This window comes from Mirounga angustirostris, unplaced genomic scaffold, assembly GCF_029215605.1.
Source record: "Mirounga angustirostris isolate CCGP_5_RB_7025 unplaced genomic scaffold, mMirAng1.0.hap1 SCAF_9, whole genome shotgun sequence".
In the NCBI taxonomy this organism is placed as follows: domain Eukaryota; kingdom Metazoa; phylum Chordata; class Mammalia; order Carnivora; family Phocidae; genus Mirounga; species Mirounga angustirostris.
This window is the reverse complement of record NW_026991717.1, coordinates 54,695,556-54,710,616: the sequence shown is the minus strand read 5'-3', so window position 1 is coordinate 54,710,616 and position 15,061 is coordinate 54,695,556. Positions and strand designations below refer to the sequence as shown.

Here is a 15,061-nt window from a genome sequence, read left to right as displayed (position 1 = left end):
TGGATTTTGGTTAGGTTCAACAGATGAAAGCATTCGTAAGAGATTGGAGGTTGAAGGAAAATTAAATTGTATTATTTATTTCCCTCGCTCCTTTCCTGCCAGGTCACCATGGATTGGCTGTGTACCTCTCCTGGAGACCATTCTATCAGGCATTGCTTTCCAGGCAGTTATCCCGGTTACTCTCTCTAATTTCACGTCCCTGCTCCATCCCTTTACAGGAGGGAAGAGCCCCCCCAGGTGTAACTAGCCCCAGAGTAGTTCATTACTCCTTGCTGGCTTCCCTACACCCTGCCTATACCTTTGTAAATAGTCATTTTATTATATTCTTCTCCAGTGTCCCTCTGTTTCTTTCTGGGACCCTGATTGATAGATGCAATCATGTGGATGCTAGCAGTAATGATACATTTACCTAAGTATATTCAGGGCAACACATAACATGTTTTATGAAAAAATGAGTCATTGGTGAAATTTATTTGCTGCACATCATATTCCCCTGTTAGAGATTCAAAAGGTACAGCTTAAAAGTGCTGGAAAGTCTTGAAATAAACATTTTGAACTTTAAGTTAGTATTTCTTAAACTTATTTGAATAAGTAGTGCCTACTCACATCTTGTGGATATAGGATAATTGGAACATTAGTTTAGAGCAATCCCTGATTATACAGGCAGCTGAGATCTAAAGAGATTAAGTAACTTGCTCATGGGTCACACAGCTAGTTAGTGGTAGGATCTGGTCTAGCGTCTGGGACTTCTGATTTGGTTCAGTGAAGTGACCATTTTATTATGCTCTTTCATAAACAGTAGTGGGGATTATATAAGGTTTGAACATGATTAGTCCCATAGTCTTAGCCAAATCAACTGGCTTGCCTATTTAGCATTTATTTTACAAGAATGGAATTAAAATGGATTTCTTCATGTTTAGAACTTGGCCTTGGGAACAGAGGAAGCCCCAAATTGATTTAAGCAGGGCCAAAGTTGGATTTCTCTGGGCTAAATTTGGACTTCCCTGAGCCAAAATCTATTGCCATTTAACTGGCTCTACAAACCAACTAAACATAACAGGTAAGAGGGAGGGGTTTGCCCCCATCTCACAGCTGGCATAAAAATGATGACTGACAGACTTCCTAAGAGCCTAATTTATAGCTAAGGCCAGATAAAATCTCAAGGTTTTCCAAAGAAAATAATAATACCTTTTAGAACAATGAATTGTTTTTCTTTGGTATGATAGACTGTAAAAATGTCCCTAATTCTTTAGTTTTCCCTATATTCATGGTCCTTTTTCATTCTCCTTTGAAGTACCCTTTCACTGATTCTGGACCATATTTGTTTTCAAAGATCTAGTGAATTTTTACTGAATCTTGTGCTTCTGCTGTTGCCATAAGCACATACATGCTTTGGTTAGCCTGCTGGAGGGTTAGACATGCATGGAGGAGAGCCAAGTTATTGGTTACTCTAGCTGAATCCTGTCTAGATTAGCTGACAGCCAAGTCAACCCCCAGATAATGTGAATGATCTCTTCTGGGATCAGCAGAACCACCTGACACCTTTCTGATTCTAGATGTGTTAGCAAGGGATGTCTATTGTGCCACTGAAGTTTTATAGCTGTTTATTGTACAGTGTTATTGTGCTAATAGATAACCTCGTCTTTAGATTCAGTATCTGACACATCTTCCTCAAGTGCCTTCTCAGGTTCTGGGCCTCACTGTTTCCCAGGCCACTAACCACTCATTTTGCCATAGTTACCACCCTGCATAGATAGTGACAGTGATTCCTTTGCCTGAGGTCAACTAGCCACATGCTCAGAATCCCAGACCTATCCCAACACTTCTACACTCTAGGAAGTATCATGCCACCAAGTTTCCCCACTGACTGTCAGAAGAAGGGCTAGGTGATGTATGTGGAAGAGCAGTGAAGTTAACTGTTTGGAAAACTTGGATCAATGAACTAGAAGAAGCTGTCAGATCAATTTCTTTTTTTCTGATAGACTGCTTTGAGGCACAGTTTTTCACTCTCCTGTGCAGAAATACACCATGTAGCTAAGCAAGTGTACTTGCCAAGTGAGTGGCAGTCTCATCGTGGCTTTTGATGAAACAGAAACCAAGTGCTATGCAATAACTTACCAATTTGCATTTGCTTCTCATCCTGGCTAGCCTTTCTTCCTTACTTTCACCAGCATGGATTGCCCTTTCTAATAAAGTAATATATTAATTTTTTGCCTTAGGCGCTCTTTCTAGGGCAGCCATATGTGTTAGGATTTGGTGAGGAAAGCAGATTCATTACAAGTATTACATGAATAAAGAGGTTTAATATGAGTCGTATGAGTAAAGATCTGGAAGACTGTAGCAGAAAAGGATCGGAGAAACTGTCACTAACTAGTTCAGCCTGAGATGTTCGAGTGTTCATGACTTAGTTTGTAGACCTGTATATCTTGAGCATATCAATCTTCTTATTACTTTTAATCAATTAATCCCTTAATCTTTGAGGTAGCTCATTCATTCAAGGGAAAGGCATCCCCTTTCATCCCTTCAGAGGTCTTAAAAGAATGAGTATATTGTTATACTCTTTATTGGGTCTTTTTCTTGAGTCCATGATAATGTCTTTGTCCTAAAGCTACATTTAACTATCACACATTTGATTTGGTGAAAGACATTTCATTTTCCAACCCTGCCCACCTAAGCTCTGTATTCCATTTCAATTCTATTTGCTTGCCTACCTCCTTATTTTTGAGCTTGTTTCTTTCTTAGAGTAAGTACTTTATCAATTACAGCTAATAGCAGCCAACTTATTTTTTCAAAATTCTGCCTTAAAATCTCACCCAATGCCATGCGTGCATTAGGTACATTTTCTGTCTTCCATGTTACTGCAGGCAATAATTTTACCAGAATTTTTTCTTCAAATACTAACAACTAAAATACTCTCTTAAAGTTTGGCTAAAGCACGTAATGAGAGTTTAATGAAGACCACCAGCCAAAAAATCAACACCCATAAATGAAAGCCCGGCATCACTAAACACTTGGTAAAATGAAATCCTCCAAATAAAAAAAGTGGGGGGAGGAGCGATTAACAAGGAGGGGGAAAATCCAAAGGAACTAGACAAGCTGATAACAAAAAAAAAAAATCCACTAAATATCTTTTAAAAATTTTTTTATTTTATTATGTTAATCACCATACATTACATCATTAGTTTTTGATGTAGTGTTCCATGATTCATTGTTTGCGTATAACACCCAGTGTTCCATTCAGTACGTGTCCTCTTTAATACCCATCACCAGGCTAACCCATCCCCCTACCCCCCTCCCCTCTAGAACCCTCAGTTTGACGAACCATGAGAGACTATGGACTCAGAAACACTAAATATCTTTAAAAAAAAGAGATTATATTGTATAGCTGTGTGATAGTATAACAATAAACAAAAAAAGAGATCCTGTAAATTGAAAAATATGATTGCTGAAATAAAAATTCAGTATCAGAGCTGGAAGATAAAATATGGCATAAGAGTAGAAAATTGTAAGTCCCAATAAAGTTCAACCTTAGTTGAAAGTTGTACTTGAAACCATAAGCTACATGTTAACATTGTGTTTAAAAAAAAAAAAAACAAAACAAAAAACCTTGAGGGGAAAGTTACTTACTGACAATAGTGCTAATATTAGTCATTACTCTTTGTTGTAAAAGAGGGAATTACATGTAACTCCCACCGGTGAGCATCCACTACTAAAGAGGCAACTAACAATAAAGAAGACTGAACAAATTGCCCCATTGACTTCATCCTTCTTCCTCAGCCATTAGCTACCCAATGTTGGCACAACAAGCCCATGAATGCAGTGTCCACTGTGGAAAGGATGAAAACTGACCCTGGGTTCAACAGCATGAATTTCCTCTGATCAAGGCTCATTTAGCTCCTATTGCTGCTGAATAGCCCAACCTACCAGCAATGGAGAGCAAGACTGAGTTTCCAATGAGAAACCAGAAGTTCCTCGTCACAGAACTAGACACATATTACAGGTATGGGTTTGCTTTTTCAGCCCACAGCATCTCAGCCAGTACCACCATCTGAGTGCTTATATAATGTTCACTAGCATGGGATTCCACATAATAACAGGGAAGTACAAGAGTGGACCCATATCCACAGGATCCACTGATAATATCACATATCTCACCACCCAGAAACTGCGAGACTTGACAGTATTGGAACAACCAGCTAAAAGTAGAGCTGAACACCGGTTCCAAAACAATACTCTGCAAGGATGCCATACTCAAAAATGTATTACATGCATTGGATCAAAATTTTTATATGGCACTATGCCCCAATACAAAAAATACAGGTGTAGGAACCAAGGGGTGGAAGTAGAAGTGCCCCCCACCACATCACCTCTAATGAAGCTTGGGGTACTTTGTGCTCCCTATCTTCACAGTTCTGAAGTCTGCATAGTGAGAGGTCTTGGTCCCTAAAGAGACACACTTTTGTCAAGAAATATAGCAAAAATCATATTGAAATACAAGCTTTAGATGCTTCCTTGGTACTCTGGGCTCCTTGTGTCCAGAGACCAGCAGGCAAGAAAAGGAGTCAACATCTTGCCAAGGATAATCGACTGGTCATCAGGAGGAGGCAGAGATCCTGTTACACAATCAGGGCAGGAGGTGCACATGAGACACTTGCCAAATTGTGACTCTAATGTATAGGTATACCAACCCCACCCTGAAAATGCATGATGACAGAAATTCAGGCCTCTCAGCGAATGAGGGTTGAGTTGCAACACCAGTGAAGCCATTGAGGGCAGCGTAAGTAATAGTGGACACTAAGGGAAATCTAGAATGAATAGTGGAGCGGGGAGATGATGAGTACTGATTGAATTCTCCAGCCTGACCACAGCAGGGGAAATTGTAGTTTGTACCACCAACCTCCATCTTTCCCTCAGGAAAAGTGGCCCCTTCAATCCTGTCGGAGCAACTCCCTAAACATACATGGAGAAATAGACCTACGTGGAGCAAAGGGTGGGTTGTGGTAAGCAAAGAGACATGCTGCCCAGATTCACCTTCAAGAAAGATTCAACAGTCACTTGTTGCCTAGCTGCAAGGAAGGAGGTCAACAACCTCCAGCTATCAGCCTCTTCAGAGTCTGCCTCGACTGCAGAGAGCGAGTCGTGCCCTTGCCACATCTGGTGACTGAATGAAGTCAGCTGAATACAGCTGCAGAAGTGATCCCAGCACGCATGCAGAGCAAAAAACCTAAGCACTCAAACAGAATTGAGAGAAATAATGAATCGTTTAAAAACACTACATGTTAGTGTGCTTTGTTATTTAGTAATAGATACAGAAATTGGTATCTGGAGTAGGGTATTCTAACAAGAAGCTGAAACATGCAGTGTTGGTTTTAGGACAAGGTGGCAGGTGGAGTTTGGAAGAATGACAAGAATACTATTAGTTGAGGCAGAAAAGATGTCCACATCCTAAACCCCAGAACTTATGAATATATTGCCTCCTGTGGTAAGAAGGATTTTGCAGATGTGATTAAGGATCTTGAGATGGGGAGAGTATCCTAGATTATCCAGGTGGGCCCAATATAAGCACAAGGATCCTTAAAGTGGAAAAGGGATACGTAAGAGAAGGTCAGTGTGATATAAAATGAGGACTCAGCCCACTGTTGCTGGCATTGTGGATGGTTGAAGGGAACCACAAGCCAAAGAATGCAGATGGCCTCTAGAAGCTGGAAAAGGCAAGGGAACAGATTCCCTCCTAGAGCTTCCAGAAAGGAATACAGTTCAGCCAACATCTTGATTTTATTCCTGAGAGAGCTGTGTTGGACTTCTAACCTATAGAGCTATATAATAATAAATTTATGTTGCTTAAGCCTGCTAAGTTTGTGGTGATTTGCTACAGAAGCGAGAGAAAGATAAAACCGGTGGTTGGGGGCTGTTAGCAAAGGCTTGAAGAATAGCGAATGAACAGGAGAGGGTGGAAAGGCGGTAAAAAAAATCATCAAATGCTAAAAAATGTAGGACCTGAATTATGCAATGAAGGAATGCTTAGCAATACTTTTGCCTGTCATAAGAGAAGATAGAAAATAAACCTTACGAGCTTACAGATATCTTAAGGAGATTTCCAGGCAGAGTGGTGAAAGTATCAATTAACTTTTTTAAAAAGATTTTATTTATTTATTTTGAGAGAGAGAGAACAAGAGGGAAAGAGAGCAAGTGGGGGGGAGGGGCAGAGGCAAAGAGAGAGAGAAAAATCTCAACCAGACTCCATGCTGAGTGCAGAGCCCGACTTGGGTCTTGATCTCACAACCCTGAGATCATGACCTGAGCTGAAATCAAGAGTTGGATGTTTAACTGGCTAAGCCACCCAGGTTCCCCATCAATTAACTTTTTATAACTACTGATCGTAATGTACAAGAAGAGAGAAATGAGCAAAAGAAGGAACTGTTCAATTTTAAAGAAGAATTTAGAAGGAACATTTCCAACCCAGCACTTGTCATTTCTTATGAAAAAGGAAGCATGTATAACTGAATGGTAGAGCAGACTGACGGGAGGATCCAAGAAGCAAGGCAAGTGATGGATTAGAAAATCACTACCAGAGGGATGAATTGAACTACAATCAAGGAGTATCCCTTGCCCTTAGTATGGGTGCTCTGACAATTTTAGCTCTTGTTTTCCTGCCCCTTGCCTTTTGACTGGGAGTGTCCATGTGGTTTTTCTTTCCTAGAAAACCTGGACTGAGAGGCCACTCCCAAACAGCTACACCTAAGGAACAATATCCTGAGGACTGTTATCCTAATTTAGACAATAAGATACTGAATTTAAACTTATGTCATAATGGAATGATATTTTTAGGGTCCAGGGTGAGTATATTTTTGCATATGGGTTGGGCAAGAATTGTGACCAGAGAGTGGACAGTAAAAGAGAGTCTTCAAGATGGCCCCCAAACAATTCCTCACTTCCTCTACAAGCATACCATTCCTCCCTACAAGGGGTGAAGTCCATTTTCCTTCCTCTTCAATCTGGGCCGGTCTTGTAACTTACTTTGACCAATAAAATGTGGTGAAAGTAAGGCCTGACTGTTTCTGCTTTCATGCTCTTAGTTTCCTGAGTCATCATGTTAGAATTCCAGGCTACCCTGATGGAGAGAGGGACCATTCGGAGAGTCCCTAGAGATACCACAGGGAAAGAAAGACCACATAGGGAAGAACTGAGATACCCATCAGTAGCATCAAGGTCCCAGACAAGTGGGAGAGGTCTTCTTGAACCTCCTAGCTCAGCTTAGCTACCATCTCAATGAAGCCACATGAGTGATTCCAGCTGCCACCATTTTAGAGCAGAAGACCCACGAGTTAATCCACAGAAACATAGGAAATTTAAAAATCATTGTTTCAGCCATTATGTTTGGGGATGGTTTTTTACATAGCAATTGATAATTGATGCAGCAATCTTTTTGTTTGTAGAGGAGGGGTTGAGGAAAAAAAGACTTAATGAAGAAAAGACCTGTAGAGAGCTGGAGGTTAGAGATCGCTTTTCATTTTGAACATGCCTCTGTCTTCTTTAGTTGGCTGGTGGTATCTTCATCAATACAATTTTCTTAAAAATTTTGTGAGCCTTCTATAGCAACTTAGTCTACTCCATTAGACAAAAGTCACTTCTGTAAATCACTTTTAGACAGGCCCCTTCTACCATGGGCTGAGATTCAGGGTGCTGTTGAAAATGCTCATAGTGTTCTGTAGCCCACAGGGCATATGAGGCATTGCTTGGCATCATTCTAAAATCTTAAAGGGTCTGATAGCCTCTGATTTACCATAACCCTGAGGCCATGTTTTATTTTTTAATTTTGGCACCTTGGCTTTTTATCTTTGCCCTGAGACTATTTATACCATTGAAAAAATTTTTGTGGCTGGTCAAGTTGGGAATAAAACTGGTAGAGAACACTTCAGAGACTGTTCTGGATGCGCCCTGAGTTTATAGGAGGATATGACGTCTACATTTTTTACTTTCCTCTCTAGCTCATCATAAAGAACTTTGGAAGTAGTACTTTTGAAAATGAATAGAAGTTAAACTTAGAGGTAATATCTATTTTGTTATTAAGTGCATTATAAACATTCATGATAATGAAATATGGTATAATCATAACCATCCGTGAACAACTGTTCATTTCTGAAGCAGAAAGGAACATGAGTGAAAGTTCTGGTGAAATTTTTAAAGTGAAAGTGAATCATTTATTAGCATAAGAAATACTTTATGTTTGATTGTCCTATATGAAAAGTGTTGATTGCATCTGGTTTTCTGCCGGGAATTGAAAAAACAATTCAAATACTTACAAAACAAAATTTATCTTATTTATTCCCAAACATTAATAACTTAATGTTTACAACCTTATTATCAAGGGCAATGGTTTCTTTTAACAAATATATATCATTGGCAATGCTGCAGATAGAATCTAAATTACTGAATCAAATTTTCTAATTTGATGACTCCTTTTCTTTTTTAACTGATTATACATTTTAGAATTTTAAATATTACCCTGAATCTGAGAAGTAAATTGTTTTGTTACCTTCAGAGTTTTTTTTTAATTTTTATTTATTTATTTGACAGAGAGAGACACAGCGAAAGAGGGAACACAAGCAGGGGGAGAGGGAGAGGGAGAAGCAGACTCCCAGCTGAGCAGGGAGCCCGATGCGGGCGGGGTTCGATCCCAGGACCCTGGGATCATGACCTGAGCCAAAGGCAGACGCTTAACAACTGAGCCACCCAGGCGCCCCAACTTCAGAGTTTTTAAAGTCTAGGTATAATGGATTATAAGTATAATGGAATAAAAGCAATTCTAGATTTCTTCTATTCTCAGAGAAGGTTACCTAATTTTCTTTTTATCACTTATTTTAGGCGATTTTTTTTTGCCACAGTGATAGATTATTAAACATTTGCTATTGTAACCTCTTTTTCTCCTCCACTTTCTCAAGTAAATATTTCATGAACACTTTAGGAAACCTTAGAGAAAGCTTTAATACCTTAACACATGATAAGTTCTGATTTTAAAGCACTTTGTCTAGAGGAAAGGAAGAAAGGGAAAAAAAATACACTGACTGAACCAAGTGGCCTAATGTTTTATAATCTTAAGGGGGAAAAAAAAATCCTTTTTTTCTTTCCAAGACATATTTCCCTGAAAACATGTTTTTTGTATTTAAAAAATAGAAGCCTTTGTTACTTTTGGAACATACTTTTGTAAAGTTAAAAATGTTTTCCAAATTTAAGCCTGGACACCTCAATTTATTTTAACAATGGGAGTTAAGACGCTATTCCAAAAGTAAATTGATTTTACTTCTCAGATGAAATCAATGTACAGAGATATTTAAAGCTGGAACATGGTATCTCTAGAAATCCAAGCTATCCTGCTGGAGATGTGGCAGATCCTTGGAGACACTATGTGAAAAGAAAGGCTACTTAGGGAATAACTGAAGTACCCCTGTCAATAGCACCAAAGCCCCAGACAAGTTAGAGACCTTCTTGCACTTTCTACCTCAACTTAGCCACCAGCTGAATACAGCCACAACAACAAACCAAGTTAACATCCCTGGAAGCAGCTATAGAAAATATTTAAACTGGCTACCACATAATCTTTATAGTAAGCAACCAGGTAGTTGACTGAATAGTTTTCATTGTCTAGTCAGTGATTCTGTTGTAATATGAAAGTAACCATACTTGACAGCTTTTACCATATATGAGAAAACTGGAGCGGTGCCTGGGTGGCTCTGTTGGTTGAACATCCAACTCTTGATCTCAATTCAGGTCTTGATCTCAGGGTGGTGAGTTCAAGCCCCGTGTTGGGCTGCACACTGGGTATGGAGCCTACATTAAAAAAAAAAAAAAGAAAAGAAAAAGAAAACTGAAGGTTTGCCAGTCATTGCTTTTTTCCCCAAGATTGCCAACATTAGGTCTTTAAATATAATGTGCACATTAAAAATAGTGAGTAGCATATTGCTCATTGAAGTTGGTTTGCAAATTGCTGAAAATCACCTTTTTATATCCATCTATTAGTAATAATAAGAAATACTTGGTATTTCAAATTTCAGTTTTCTAGCAAGCAAGGCATATCACTATAGTATATATATCATTCTATATAAAAGATTTTGATTATGGGTTGGTGAACAATTGATTATAATTAAATGATAACCAATCAGAGTCTTTTAGGGCCAGTGAATTTTTTTATTAAGTTTTTAATTTTAATTCCAGTATAGTTAACATATAGTCCTATATTAGGTGTGTGTGTGTGTGTGTGTATATATATATATGTATATATATATATTAGTATATATCAGGTGTAAAATATAGTAATTCAACAGTTCTATACATCACTCAGTGCTCTTCATGATAATAGAGGCAGTGAATTTGAATCAAGAGCTGCTGCTTTTTCAATCTACCTGTATTAAGATCTTCTTTTCAAGGTGCAATGGATTGAATGTTTCTGCCCCCTTCCCCAAATTCATATGTTGAAACCCTAATTCCCAGTGTGATGGTATTAGGAAGTGGGGCCTCCGGGAGGTGATTAGTTCATGAAAGTGGAATCCTCATGGATGGAACTAGTACCTTCATAAGAAAAGAAACCAGAGAGATAATCTCTCCTTATATTGGTCAGAACTACACCACATGCTCACTCAAGCTAATCATTGACAAGGGTAGCTCAGTCAGTACTTGCCTTTAAACTAGACTGACTTCCTTGAGGAGGTACATATCTGAATGAAGTCACATTTTGTTATATAAACAGAGAGGGGAGGAGGAGGGTTGATTAATATTTTTCAAACTTCAGGTTGCAACCCATTAGAGGATCATGAAATCTATTTAGTGAAATATAATCAACATTTTACAAAATGAAATAAAACAAATGATAACTTCATCATACTTAATAGGTGCTAATATGGTTTGTGAAACTTAAGTTTCAATTGTGTGTGTGTATATTCAGTATGATGTAAGATGAATTTCTTAGTGCAGGTCAAAGTAAAAGAGTTTGAAAGCCGCTTGAATAGACAGCCAGCTGTGCCTGCTATAGAAAGTCCTCACTGGTCTTCTGAAAATTAGTTAAGGGAGTATCTGATCTGATTCTTCCCTACAAGACATGAGGTTTACCAGGCAAAAGAGATCCAAAAGTAAAAATTTTCTACAATACATGGACTATCTAAAATACATAGGCTTATGTAATTATTTAAAAACAAACTACACAATAATAATAATAAAAACTGCCATCTAATGAGAAATTATGCACCTGGGATTTTACATGCAATCTCTTAATTTTCTCAGCATCCTAAGATTATGTATTGTCCTCATCTTAAAATGACAAAAAGCAACCAAACAAAGCTCATAGGTTAGTAATTTGGTGAAAGTTACCTAAGCAAATAAGTAAGAGAACTTGGATTTAAATTTAGGTCTTTCTGATTTAAAAAAGCTCAAGTTTATTGACTACATTAATCTACCCCCACCCCCAATGCTCAAATGCCTCCAAACAATTTATCACCATAACAGCAGTTTTGTTCTATGGAACAATGACAGTGTAAACTTAAAGCCATTCTGAAATTATGCAAACAGAAGCAACCACAGAAAATATTTCATGTTTAACAAAGAAAGGAAGAAAACCCCACAAATTTCTAAGTAATTAAGGCTTTTTTATTGGTGATTTCAGTGTGGACTCATTGATTGTTTCCCTTATTTCTAGTTGAAATTTTCCAATCAGTGAAAGAAATGGCGTACTATGTTTTATTCAAATCTAGTCATATGGTACAACCATTCTTCTATTGTAGACTATTGGATGAGTATTTGTGTTGATATAATAAGAAATTTTGTTCCAACCATAATTTTTATACATGAAATATACATCAGGAGATGAGCTGCTTATATATTTAGAATTGTTTAAAGTTCTTATTTCATTTTTTTCTGTTATAGATTTAGAGCCCATTTATCTGCTTGAAAAGTTGGATACAAATAGTTTTATTACTAAGTGCTTTAAAATAAACAACGTTGGGGCACCTGGGTGGCTCAGTCGGTTAAGCATCTGATTCTTGTTTTTTACTCAGATCGTGATCTCAGGATTGTGAGACTGATCCCTGCATTGGACTCTGTGTTGGCATGGAGCCTGCTTAAGATTCTCTCTCTCCCTCTCCCTCTGCCCCTCCCTCTCTAAAAAATAAATAAATAAAAATAAATAAAATAAAATAAGCAATGTTTCCCTCTTGGTGCCTCAAAGACCTTAAGACTGCCAAACCTTCCCTGTTTCACCCACTAAAAAAAACATGTACTACATGTACATGTACAAGAACTGTAGCACTATGAATATAATAATGCAAAAAAGTAAAATTAATAATAAGTAACTAATGAATATGTGTTCACTTTACCAAAGATGTAGTACTACCTGACTAGAACTGTGGTTTCACCTTCTAAAATTAGAGTTGGAATGGATGTATACTGCTAACGTTTGGGAACCTGATCTTCTGCCGTTATCAGCAATGTTAATCTTGAGAATTTTTCCTCCTCATTTGTATTGAAAGATTAATAAATTCAGTGTAATTAAGATCACTAAGATTATGCAAGTATAATTTTTAATTTTCCTGTTGCATGTTAATTGACCCAAATGTACAGAGCATATTGCTTATAACAGAGTTATAAGAAGCTAACATTCTACTAGAAGCTTACCTGCCAAGAATACAATGCCCATTTAAATACCACAGCCAAAGGGAATCTATCATTCTTAGTGGCTTATTTAATATGCTTTAAGCCTGTCTGGCTGCTTCTAGTTATCTAACTTATTCTCAGATGCTACTGTCCATGAGTAATTGTTATACTTTTGAGGTATCAGGCCATGTTAACAACACCCAGAAGAACATGGTTTGAAATATAAATTTATTGAAAACCAAAAGTAGAATACATTTGAAATCCAAATTGCACATTTATTTATTCAACAAATATCTATTGAGCATCCTCTATTTGGCAGATATATCCACTATATTTGTGACTGTTCTTTAAAATTTTGATTTCCAAATGTTCATTATTAGTATTTAGAGATATGATTTATTTTGTGTATAGATGTTATATACTGTGAATTTGCTAAACTCACATATTATGTGAGTTTTGTTTTAGGTTCCTTGGGATTTTCTGCATAGACAACCACATCAACTGTGAATAGACAGTTTTGTTTCTTCCTTTGCAGTAAGTATGCCTTTTATTTATTTATTTTTTTCTTGCACACTTGAGTTGACCAGGACATCCAGTATAATGTTGGATAGAAACATGAGAACAGACATTCTTTCCTTGCTCCCAGTATTAGGGGAAAGCATTTAAACCTTCACCATTAAGCATGATGTTAGCCTTAAGTCATATGTGCATATGCATGTTTACACATGTTACCCATTATGAGGTTAGGGAAGTTTCCTTCTATTTGTAGTTTGTTGAGTTTATATGTAGGTAATGAATGGAATTTGAACTTTGTCAAATGCTTTTTCTTTTTTATCTGTGAGTTCTTTTTTCTTTAATCTGTTGAAATGGTGAAATACAATTTTCTAATTATATTTTCTAATGTTGGACTAGCCTTGCATTCCCAGGATAGACTCCACTTGGTTGTATTGTATTATCCTATTTATCTATTGTTAGATTTGATATATATTTTGATCAACATATCTGGTATGTTGAATATATTTGATATATTGCTAGTATTTTGTTGAAGATTTTTGCATCTCTATTTGTGGGCTATGTTGCTCCATAGTTTTTTAGTTATGTCTTTCTCTTGTTTTGGTAACAGAGTAGTAATAGCCTCCCAAAATGAACTGTGAAGTGTTCCCTCCTCTTGTGTTTTATGGAAGAGTTTGGGTAAATTTGTATTTTTTCTTTCTTAAATGCTTAGTAGAAATGACCAATGGAACTATCTGGGCCTAGAATTTTCCATTTGGGGGAAGTTTATGAGTAAAATTCAATTCCTTTATAGGAAAATTTAGGTTAACCAACCTTCCTTCCTTCCTTCCTTCCTTCCTTCCTTCCTTCCTTCCTTCCTTCCTACCTTCCTTCCTTCCTTCCTTCCTTCTTTCCTTTCTTCCTCCCTCTCTGTCTCGTTCTCTCTTTCTTTCTTTCTGTGAGGTTTGGCAGTTCATCTCTTTAAAGAGTTAGTTCTCCATCTTGTGTCCCTCTGTGTACACCTAATCTCAGCTGGTCCCCTGAGACCCCCTGAGCGCCAACCCTATTCCCCCCGTGTGGTCCCATTTCTGCTCCAACAAGATGAAAGAAACTATCATGAACCAGGAGAAACTCACCAAACTGCAAGCACAAGTGTGTATTTATGGGAAAGGAACTGCTCGCCAAAAGAAGGTGATTCATAGAACGGCTACAGCAGATGATAAAAACTTTAGTTCTCCTTAAAGAATTTAGGGGTAAACAATATCTCTGGTATTGAAGAAGTGAATATGTTCACAAACTAAGGTACAGTGATCCACTTTAACAACCCCAAAGTTCAGGCATCGCTGGCAGCGAACACTTTCACCATTCCAGGCCACGCTGAGACAAAGCAGCTGACAGAAATGCTACCCAGTATCTTAAACCAACTTGGTGCAGACAGTCTGATTAGTTTAAGAAGACTGGCTGAAGCTCTGCCCAAACAATCTGTGGATGGAAAAGTACCACTTGCTACTGGAGAGGATGATGATGATGAAGTTCCAGATCTTGTGGAGAATTTTGATGAAGCTTCCAAGAATGAAGCAAACTGAATTGAGTTAACTTCTGAAGAAGATAAAACTTGAGGAAGTTACTGGATGCTGCTCTTTTATATTATGACTGCTTTTAAAAATTTTGTTCATGGATCTGAAAAAATCTAGATCTCTAATATTTTTAAGCCCAAGCCCCTTGGACACTGCAGCTCCTTTCAGTTTTTGCTTATACACAATTCATTCTTTGCAGCTAATTAAGCTGAAGAAGCCTGGAAATAAAGTTTGAAACAACTTTAATAAAGTTCTTTGCCTAGGGGAAAAAAGAGTCCAACTCATCTGACTTGTGGAATTTATGGGCATTGAGGTGTTCATAGGATACTCTTATTATACTTTTAATGTCTACA

At 37.6% G+C, this 15,061-nt stretch overlaps 1 pseudogene; it reads left to right on the top strand.

Moving 5' to 3' along the window:
* Nucleotides 1–13,622: 13,622 nt before the first annotated feature.
* On the top strand, nucleotides 13,623–14,778 carry LOC123862330 (transcription factor BTF3-like; annotated as a pseudogene).
* The last annotated feature ends 283 nt before the right edge of the window (nucleotides 14,779–15,061 follow it).